Consider the following 10,493-nt stretch of genomic DNA (forward strand, 5'->3'; position numbering starts at 1 on the left):
CTAGCAGCTGACATGAAGAGCAGATGGCATGGATCCTAACTGTGGTCAAGGCAAAACCTTAATTATGGCGTTAGGCAAAAATTCTAATAGTGACATTTTAACCCACTTTTAATTTGTACTGAGGTGATTAACCACATAGCTAAACATGTTACTCTGGGGAAAGCTGTGCAAATATTTATTTAAAAAAGAAAAAAATTAGAAAATTTTGAGGAAGAAATGCTCAAATTTATTTGGAAATAAAGTGGAGATAAATTTACATGAGAAAATGTGCTATTTTTTTTTTTTTTTTTGGCAGTTCTATCTCCAGGCTGTTAGAGGGTTACTTCCTAGCAAAATAAAGAAGCAACAGACATCAAATCCCTCAGTGAAATGTCAGATGACTGAACCACTGAAGATTCTTGGGGCTTAATACACAAATCTGTCAGGACCTGTACTCACAGCCTAGCAGACTCATCTTTCTTTGGCACCTTTTTGATAAGCTACCAGACCCACATTTATTTAACCCTGACACAATCACAGTTGGAAGCCCATTTTACACACAGTGAAATTAGTCTAGCAATAACTCTGCTAAAACTCAAAAAGCCTCAGGCTAAGATGGGTACAACTCTGATTTTTGTATAGCAGACCGACCTCTCCTCATGGTACCACGCATTTCTCAAATTCCTGCTCCTTCAGTTCCATTTCTTATAATATCTTTTATCTAAGGCAATACAGATTTCCTAGCTAATATTAATTTCTAGCATCTATAGATGCGAAGGCATTTTATAAAGTAGATAAGTATCATCCTCCTTTACTCTGTGATAAATCTGGGGGCAGTTGGTATCATGAGCTCTTAAAGAAATTAAGCTGTCTGTGGGAGAGAAAGGAGTCATATTATAGATTAACAACAGGTTAACAGGCAAGAAAAAAAGAGAAGGAATGGATGTTTGGGCTTCACAATGGATGAAAGCCATAGATCACTGGGATCTTTGGAGTAAACAGAAATTGAAAAGAATGGAGAACAAGGAGATTAATGGTGATGCGAGATTATTCAGGGTAATAAAGTTGAAAGCTGATTGCAAAGAGGTGGGGAAAATGTCATGGTGCTAAGCAGGCAATAGGATGACAGATTACATTCTATATAATAAATATGAAGGGGAAAAGCAGTCAGAGACAATGGATCCTAAACTACCTATTTTCATGCAGGAAAGAGAGCTTGTCGTTATAATAATAGATATTTTCAAATATCAGTACAATTGTCAATAGCGGATAAAAATTCCTGCTGTGTATTGTAGCAATTACTGGGAAAAAAGAAAACAAAGCAGGAAAATATTCTCAAACCATTAATCCATACTGTGAATGTATCTTGAAATGTGAGCTAGAATTGGTCATCTTCACCTCAAGCAGAACTTAGTGGTAGTAAAAAAAGTTCAGAGAGGAGAAATAAGGTCAAAGGTTTGGAACATTTTTTTTTTGAGCAATGAAACTAATCAGGTAGCTGTGATGGGAATCCACAACAATACAGGTTACAAGGGTAAGTGAAGAGGGAGCAGCTGTAGCAGCTGTTCATTGTTTCTTGTTATCTGAAAAGAAAAAAAAAGCCAGAATCAAATGAAATTGAGAGATGGTATGTTCAAAATAATTAACAGGAGACATTTTTTTCACACTGCTTCTGTTTAAACTGTGTATCCCCCTGCCCTGAGATGCAGTAATACAGTAGCAGCGAGCCCCCTGAGTGGGGAATGATGTGCATTGACTCCATGATTGCAGAAGGCAGATCAATCACTTTATTAAGCTGTACTAAACTATACTACCCTATGCTATACACTACTAAGAAAAACCCATCACCCTTGCCAGGCAGTCCAATACACACGTGGATCCAACTGGTCAAAGAATCAAACACCATCACCAGAGTCCAGTTAGGAAATCCCTCTTTGGTAAACAATCTCCATAACACATTCCACATGTGCACAACAACAGGAGCAGCAAATGAAGATAAGAATTGTTTTAATTCTTTCTCACAGCCTTCCCCAGGAAAATCCTGGGAAAATCTCTGTGTGTCTCTGTTCAGAAGGTACGTGATTGCCACATAGTAACACAGTGGACAAACGGAAAGAACAAATGGAAAGATCAGGTGGAAAGAACTACCTACATCAGCTTTTAAGAAACAGGAAAGCATCTCTGATTTAGAAGTCCCCTACAGGTCACTGGGACCTGAGAGCACTTCTGCTCTTACAATGCCTGTCACTCATGGCCACTGTCACAGGCAGGACAGACAGACCCTTAGTCTCTTCCAGTGAACTGTCCTTCAAGGCCTTGAGCTTCCCAGAGGAGCTGTGGTTTAGACCAATGAGCAAAAGCTTCTCTTTGTAATTCAGAACTGGCAGTGCAAACCTTTGCAGTGCCTCTTGCAGCCAGAAGGGAGATACATACACTGCTCCTGAAGGCACTGATATCTAACCAAGCTGCCACACTCTGCAAAGGGTGGCTTGAGCACTGTGCTGGCTCATGAACTTAAATTTTGTGAAAACCAATATATATAAAATATATAACAATATAATTCAACATAATACAATACAATATAATATACATCTTTTTTGCCTTATACTTCATACACTCTATTATACATTATACATGTTATATTTTATATATATTATTCTGCTTTGTCAAAGAGCAGAAAAGCTTATGGGAAAGAAGTTAACCAAATTTTCTTGATCAAAGACGAAAAGTTAAGACCGTTTATATAGTCCTAAAAAGCTTGTCCCCTCAAGATCCTCCCTCAAAACACCACAAAACCCAACAAAACAGAATAGAAAAACCTCCCCACAAACTCATAACAATGACTAAAAGCAATTTTAGACTTCTGATGCATTCCTCTTTTAGTTGTTCTGTGGCATTGGCAATCAAACAGCTGTAAGCTATTCCCATGCTCCCTCCCGTGACATGATGCCTTACCCTTCTCAATCTTCTGAAACTAAAACTCAAACTTTACTTTTTGTAATTATTTTATTATTTTATTCTCTAAGCATTTTCCTTTGATAATGCTGTTTTCTTAAAGCCCTTCATCACTTATGGCTAGAACCTACAAGTTCTTTCATTCTCTTGCTCTTTGGAGTTGGATTTCTTTCTCCAGCCCTTATGTTTAAGTAAACAAAGCATCTTCTGTCAGACTGTAGAAGTGATGAAGTACAAATATTTATTTGTATTTCAGACAGTCAAGGTTGTTCAGTACAAACACATGACAGCATCTTCTAGGATGTTGTGAGAGGAGAGGATGCTCCAAATAAGAAAAAAATCACCATATGGACAATTTAGCAAAACAAGAGCTGATAGCTGGTCATTAATTCTTCAAGGACAACATATGGAATACTGATAATACAACTGATGGGGCTAACAATCCCTCTCCTGCCTCTATATTTAATTGATTTTAACATTTTTAACCATTCATGCAGAAACTCACTTAAAAATTATGAAAGGCACAGAAAATCAGGTGATTTTTGTTTTCCATTTAAAAACAAAACTTTTTGCCCCATAATGGTAGGTATCCAATCAGCCTGGTTGCTCCTTGAACTATGTACACAAAAAGATGTAGATGATGACAAAGTACATGCTTGGTGGAAAATTTTGAATATTTCAGTATCCAAATGACATACATTTCAAAATTCTTATAGGGAAAAGTGACCTCAGCAATAAATGGTACCTAGAATGTATGCAGGCACAATGAAGGAAGGGATATTGAAATTTTGGCTGTGAAAATGCAGCATATTATATATTTCTCTTTAGGGGAATTTATTTTTTGTCTTCTACATTTTCAACCCCTTTAGGAATTTTTTGGGCCCTTTCATATTTACTGCAAGCATTGTAGTGATTTCTTTCTTGTTGTTCCCACATGCAAGCCCTCAAGATCAAGATCAAGATCAAGATCAAGATCAAGATCAAGGATTGTTCTTTGGGTTTGGTTTGGGGGTTTTTTTGTGGTTTTTTTTTTTTTTTTAGTATATTCAAGGCCTTCATAATCTCTACATCTCTGTTTTTACCAGTCTGTCTTTTAGAATTTCTTCCAGAAATGCCTCACTTTAGTAAGTAGTTTAGTGTTTTACACTAGAAAAAATGCTGTGCAAAAATAATTTTTCAGGATTAGCTCCCTCAGTCTGAAAGTTTGTAATCTATCAAGTACGTCCAGCTGCTTTAGGAAGCAGCAGAGGCATTCTTGGTGCAATATACTGCAGTCATTGTTAAAACCAAAAATAATAACATAATTGAAAGCATATGAAAACACTAGAATTTGTTCTACCACATGAAAGTTTTATTTACCCTTTCAATTGCACTGTGCTACAAGGATACACATTCCTTTTGCTGACAGATAAAAGACTTTTGTATTTTCCTTGTATGCATTGCAGACAGCTTACCAGATAAGTGAGATAGGAGAGAACAATTAATTATGGGGGAAAAAAAAGATTTATGGAGTGACTTTTAATAAAGTGTCAGACTATTTACAATTAAAACTACAGATCTCCTAAGTGCTGCCTGCTAATATTAGTCATCTTTACCAGTTGCAGCAACAACACCTAAAATGTTTCAGATTTAATTAGTTCTATAATCTCCTCATCTGCAATCTACCACAGTCTTTTCATCATCCTCTTTCCCTTCGTTAGAACACTGTGGTCTAAGCTTCAGAGTTAAACCGCTGGAGTTAAACAAGTGTCAGAGGAAGAGGGCAAATAAGATTTGTTGAATTAGACTTTAGACACAGTCATGATCAAAGAGGGAGACGAAGGCAAAATTCAAGCTGAACTTTCAAGCTGCCGGCAGGATTTTAGCCAAACAACAACCGTTAAAGCCGACACAAATCACAGAACTCAGATAATGCACTGCTCTCTGAGGGTCACATTCAAGCCTGTGCTCAAGTCCACCCACCTGAGGAACATAAAGGGACCTTGAAGTAGCCTTTAATGTGCAGCAGAGGATTGACCTAGGATGGAGAAATCTGCAGCTGGCATAAAACTGATGTTGCTATCTCTTCATCAGCCCCTCTGGCTCACAACATATGAGAGGCACGTCAAGGGCAAAAGGGAGAGCAGCCAGAATATATTGTGCACTGCCAGTCTAATGGGAATTTTTGATACCAGGCACTAAAGAAGTGCAAATGGGTGTTATGATGGAAGTTCTCTCCTTACCTATATTTCTCCCCTTTAAGGAATACCTCAGCTTCCAAAATGGTCCCTGCAGCTTGCTGGGGAGAACTAGTTTAAGGGTTTGCTGCAGGAGGAGAAGCATTACCAGAAACCTTAAAGGTTAAATAACAGAAGTTTATAGCTGTTAAAAAACAAACAACTTGTAACCTTGCAGAGATTTTTCTCTATATAAAAGTCAGGTTCTTTTTTGTTTTTTCTATGGCTGCTGTCCAACTGATCATTCAGAAAAATAATGAAACTACTGCTAGCCAATACAGAGGTTTCTAGCAAAGTGAATGTGGCTACAGCTGGCCTGATGGAGGGGATCAGAACAGGCTGGATAATTTTACTCTCTGTAGAGTCATCTGGGAGTTCATTTTTCATTGCTCTGAAAGCACTCTGAGGTCAAACAGCAGTTCTGAAGTCCTGTGTTTATTAGTGCTCTCAGATCTTCTGGCAAGACAGACGGGATTCAGATCAAGTGTGAGCCTCTGATTGTATTTCTGTCAAGAGAACCATCACACATCGGGGTGTTTATGTCAGCTGGTTGCATGAAGATGAATGATATCTGATATGGTATGAAATTAGTTATAATTGAGTAAAATAAACTTGCCTGCAACAAATCTCTGTGTTAAAGCTATCTTTTGAAAATAATTAACTCATTTTTAGTGGGAGAAAGTGACTTCATCACTTTTTCTAGGTGTTTGTGTGTACTCTGTGTCTCTAGGCACCCTTCAACTAGACATACCATCTCTGGGAACCTTAGATATAAAGATCCTTTCCCACCTAGAAGGACCTACTGTGCAGGGTAACAGGTCATAAGGATTGTAAGTGCATATCAATAGATAGGATAAGCTTAGCTTTTCACCAGCAACAAAGCCAATGGAAATGTTTCCTTCTTTAGTTCCCTGATTTCTGAAAAATTCTCCCAAGTCATTCTGTTATGTCAGTGCCACCACCTGAGTGTTGGACTGTATCCATGTTCATTGAATTATAGAAAAAAACCTCTATTTTCTCTCTGATGCTGCACAAACAACAGCATCATCAAGGAAAGGAGGCAGAAGAATCTGCACAAGGATAGGAATGGTTAGCCAGACTAGGTGAAAGTGAAAAGGCCTTTGATTGGTTTTGCCATTAAATAAAACATAGTTTGAACTATTCCCTGAGGCAATCAAATGCATAGAAGCTTGCTTTGCTTTGTCTCAGAAAGTAATCAGAAAAAAAACAAGAAAAAAAAAGAATTGGTGTACTGATTTCAAGACATTGCAAAAAATACATTGGTCAGTAGTCAGAATCAGAGATTTTGTTCTAAAGGAACAATTGTGTTCCGTTGTTCCTTTAGTGTGCAGAGAGACTGAGGTAGGTGGAGGTTGCACACTCAGACATTGCTCAAGGACTTTTTGCTTACACAGAAGAGAGACAAATTCACAGTTCTGTAAGTAAACAAGTAGCCTGGGAAAAAAGTTTGATTTGCTTAGTATGAGACTTCAGCTGTTTCCTTAGGGAGCTAGCCATGGTTCTGCAGCATTCCTTCATGCAGCACACTTCCACATAAATCATCCCACCTTGAGTCACTCGAGAGGAAAGGGAGAGGATGAATATCCTGTGGAGATGTCTCCATCTCTTCATTGACTGTAGAGGGAGCCTAAATAAATAGCTTGGACTAAGATGTAAATGTTTCAGGGATGGCTTAGACTAACTTATAAATCATGAAAATTAGGAAAGATAATTCCTGCTCTTAACACTTTCCCTTTGTCTCCTTCTTGTCATACAGTGATTTCGTTGTGTCTCTTTTCAGCACAAATTCTTTAAATCAGAGCCCTGGGACTCACAGCTGATGGATGCCTGTGATTACAACCATATGTGCACTACACAAATAAACATGCAGCACATACAGCTCCTCAGAGCCTTTCCAGACCAGCTCTCCTGGGAGGAGGGGTCCTGAAAGCTTCTGAGGGCAGGGAAGAGTCCTTCAGGGAGGGAACAGGCCATAGGGAGTATCTGCAATGTGTACTTGGATTCAAATGGGTTGCTGCTGCCTAAAATGAAAGCCCTGAAAGTTTTATTGAGAAGCTAACACCCACACATGCTGTCTGCCTGCTCAGTGTGCAGGTCCTTTGTGTGTACAATTCCTCTTTCTATGCACAGTCCCACGTCTGCAGCTCCCTCAGTGATGCTGCACTGACCAGTGATAATGCAATGTTACCATTGAAAAAATTTTCACAGAGAAAACCTCATTAGACCAGTTAGTTTCTCATAAAATTATTTTCTGATGGATATTTGAGTGCTTTTTTTGAGTGGTCTCAATATATTGCTTTTTAGCAGATTCTTTAAAGTTTGGAGGATAAACACATTTATTTTGATTTTAAAATTATCTTTATTTGGCAGATAAGTTCTTGTATTTCTTTCTTTTTTTTTGGTTTTTTTTTTTTTTGGTTTTGTAGAGGTGGTATTTTTGAATTCAGATTTTTTTTCCAGGAAATAGAAACAGAAATAGTAATGAAGCTTCTTTTTCTTGTGAATCATTATAAAAAATGAGGGAAGATTTCTATTCAAGCCAGTTTTAATATCTACAAATAATTAAAAGAATAGAAAACTTGATTCTAAGAGGATATTTTCAGAATATCCCCGCTTTCCATGAGACCTTTCTAGTGATGTACAAAAACTCATAAATGTTATTTGTTATGATCATTGTCACATAAAGTAACTTATACATTGCCTAAAAAACATGAATACTTACATTTCCAGCTAAGAAAATGTAGGGAAATTCATTCTGCCGAGTGCCTTCTGAGCAATTGGAATCTGCTGCCTCTTCAAGATAACTTGTACCAAGTGAGGAAGGATGATCCATGAAGTTAAAAAAAAAAATAAGGCAATAAGAGTATGGCAATTTTGTCAGAAATCTGAATATGCCCTTGAGCTCTTACCTCTGCTGCAATATATCAATACCTCTTTCAGAGTAAGGTTACAATTTTCTTTGCTTTCTTCTTCAGCATTGTGACAACTTTTGTTCCCCCTTGAGGTCAATCAACAGGCTCACTTCAGATTCCATTAGAAAATCAATACTGTTTGTGAATTGAATCAAAAGAGGTCATAATTCTAGTATTTTTCCTCTTCAGTGAAGATATAAATGAAAAATTCTGTGTCCATCACGTGTTGGAGATAAAAATTAAAAAGCAGAGCTGCAGGCTGCTACATCTGTAAACTGAATGTAAGTATTCAGTATGCTGCTACTATAAGCTTTGTGCTATTCCACTGCTTCCAGCTTTCATTCTGTGCAAATGAGGTGCAGGGCCAGGTGCAACGTGTTGCACAAGTGCAGAGGTGGAGTTACTCCAAATCTGTGGTTTTCTGTCACAATTTATGGAGTGCATATTAGAGAAATAGGGAAACACTTACCGGCAGCAGAATTTTAATGGATTTAATGAAACATGGAAATTAATAACAAGAACTTGAGTGGGAATATTTTTCTGCCAATAGATTTCTTACAGATTCCTGGGGCATGTAACATGGCTTGCACTTCTAATGGTTTATTTTGGCTGGTGGTTACAGAGCACATTAAGTTCCCAGTCTTATCTGCATGCACTGAAATAATTTCCAAGATGTCATTGGTTCTCATCTGTGATGCTTTATTGAAAGTTCTGAAGGAATTTTCTCCCTCTCTTCCCCAGTACATATTAAGAAAACACAGTTATTTTCATGATGAAGTACAATATGCAATTAAATTTGACTAGTTTAAAGAATTAGTGTGGGTTTAATGCCAATTCAAAGAGCCCTTGCTATATTGTTTACAACAGTAGTTGTCCAGCAAATTTATTTACTAAGGCATTTGATTAATTCTGTTCTTGGAGGCTAATTCTGCTCTCAGCACTTTGTCACGATTGCCCATCTCACAAGATTTTTGGACAAAAGCATATGCTTTGTGATTGGCACAAGTGTGATCCTCTCCTAGGATGAATCTTTCCAACCTCTCTAGGTTGGAAATTGGCTGAATTCACAGTAGCCTGGTGCAACCTAGAGAACAAACTGCACAGCACACTATTTGCACAGGAGAATTTATATTGGTTACAAGCTACAGCAGTGGCCAAACTCCTTCCTAGACAAGACCTTAGTAGAGCATCTCCTGCTGTTTATGCCTAAAAATTCCTTGTTATGATTTAACCCCAGCTTCCCTCCAGGGCCTCTTCCTCCTCTATAATATGTTCATTGTTCTGCAATCTTTGAAATCTCTCTCACTATTTAAAATCTTCCACATAAGCATGAATTAGGATGTTGGGTCCAAAATCACCACAAATGTTTTGCTAGTGCTCTTTCCATCTGCCTTAGCTGATGGCTGTTTTTCCTTCTTTATCCATGGACTTCAGATCTTTTTCCCTCCCTCAATGTATTACCAACTGGATTCATAAGTCCAAGCAAGCAAAATATTCTCTTCTCATTTTCTCCTTTCCCAATTGCCAGGAAAAATAAAGTATAAAAGCTGCAACCCCAAGCACAGAGCAGAAGAACTCATTGCCTGAGGAAAAGGAAAGACTGCAGGGGAAGTTTGGTCTATGCCAGGCAGAGAGAGAAGGGGTACTTCGGTATGAAAATAATTCTGCTTGATTGTGCTTCATAGGAAGAAAAAAAGACAGGCAAGCAAGGCATATTGGAGAATTTTCCTTGTGGAGAGACCAGAAAGCCTCCAGCCAAAGTGAGAGCCCCACAGAGCTGGCAGCCCTACACCTCCCACGGATCTCTGTGAAGTGCACTCATGAAACTGAGGGGGGAACCAACGTCCTTTGCAAGACACACGTGTCTCAGGGCTGCACATAAATCCAAATTCTAAATCTGTGTCCATAAAACATATCCAGACAAAAGCACCAGTCTTTCCAACATGAACTTTGAGTGAGTAAAGCTGCTATTATTCGGACTACTACAGCCAGTCATGCAGGGAGCACAGCAAAGCTTTCACTCCTCTAGTAGCTCTAGGATTTGTAAGGCAAATCATGAACTTTTACTGGAAGAAACTCATTTTAGTTTCATGAATTTCCTGCCCTCAAAATCCAATTTCTGTGGTTTCTTACATGTTAAGAACAGTCACTTCTGTCTCTGCTCATACTTGGGGCTTGATTACCCTAGCAAGTGTTGCCTGCAAGGAGGAATATATGAGATAATGTGGTGGTATGTATAAGACTCACTTAATAATTTAGTGTAATTGCTAATTGATCTCATTATTCAATTAATGCTGAAAGGCTTGTGAAATCTGGCTTAATTTCCCTGCTTCCAGGAGCTAAATTGATAGGAATGTTTTTTGTTGCCAAAATCATCAATATTTACAGACTTGTATATTCACAAACATCT

General features: G+C 38.1%; 1 long non-coding RNA gene across 1 annotated transcript; it reads right to left on the reverse strand.

Moving 5' to 3' along the window:
- Nucleotides 1-4,266: 4,266 nt before the first annotated feature.
- On the reverse strand, nt 4,267-8,490 carry LOC135443051 (uncharacterized). Its single transcript, XR_010438784.1, has 3 exons — nt 8,081-8,490; nt 7,894-7,975; nt 4,267-5,656 (listed from the first exon to the last, which is right to left on the reverse strand). It is a non-coding gene; the product is annotated as an uncharacterized LOC135443051 (long non-coding RNA).
- Between the last annotated feature and the right edge of the window lie 2,003 nt (nt 8,491-10,493).

Source organism: Zonotrichia leucophrys, chromosome 2 (genome assembly GCF_028769735.1).
Source record: "Zonotrichia leucophrys gambelii isolate GWCS_2022_RI chromosome 2, RI_Zleu_2.0, whole genome shotgun sequence".
NCBI classification, from domain to species: domain Eukaryota; kingdom Metazoa; phylum Chordata; class Aves; order Passeriformes; family Passerellidae; genus Zonotrichia; species Zonotrichia leucophrys.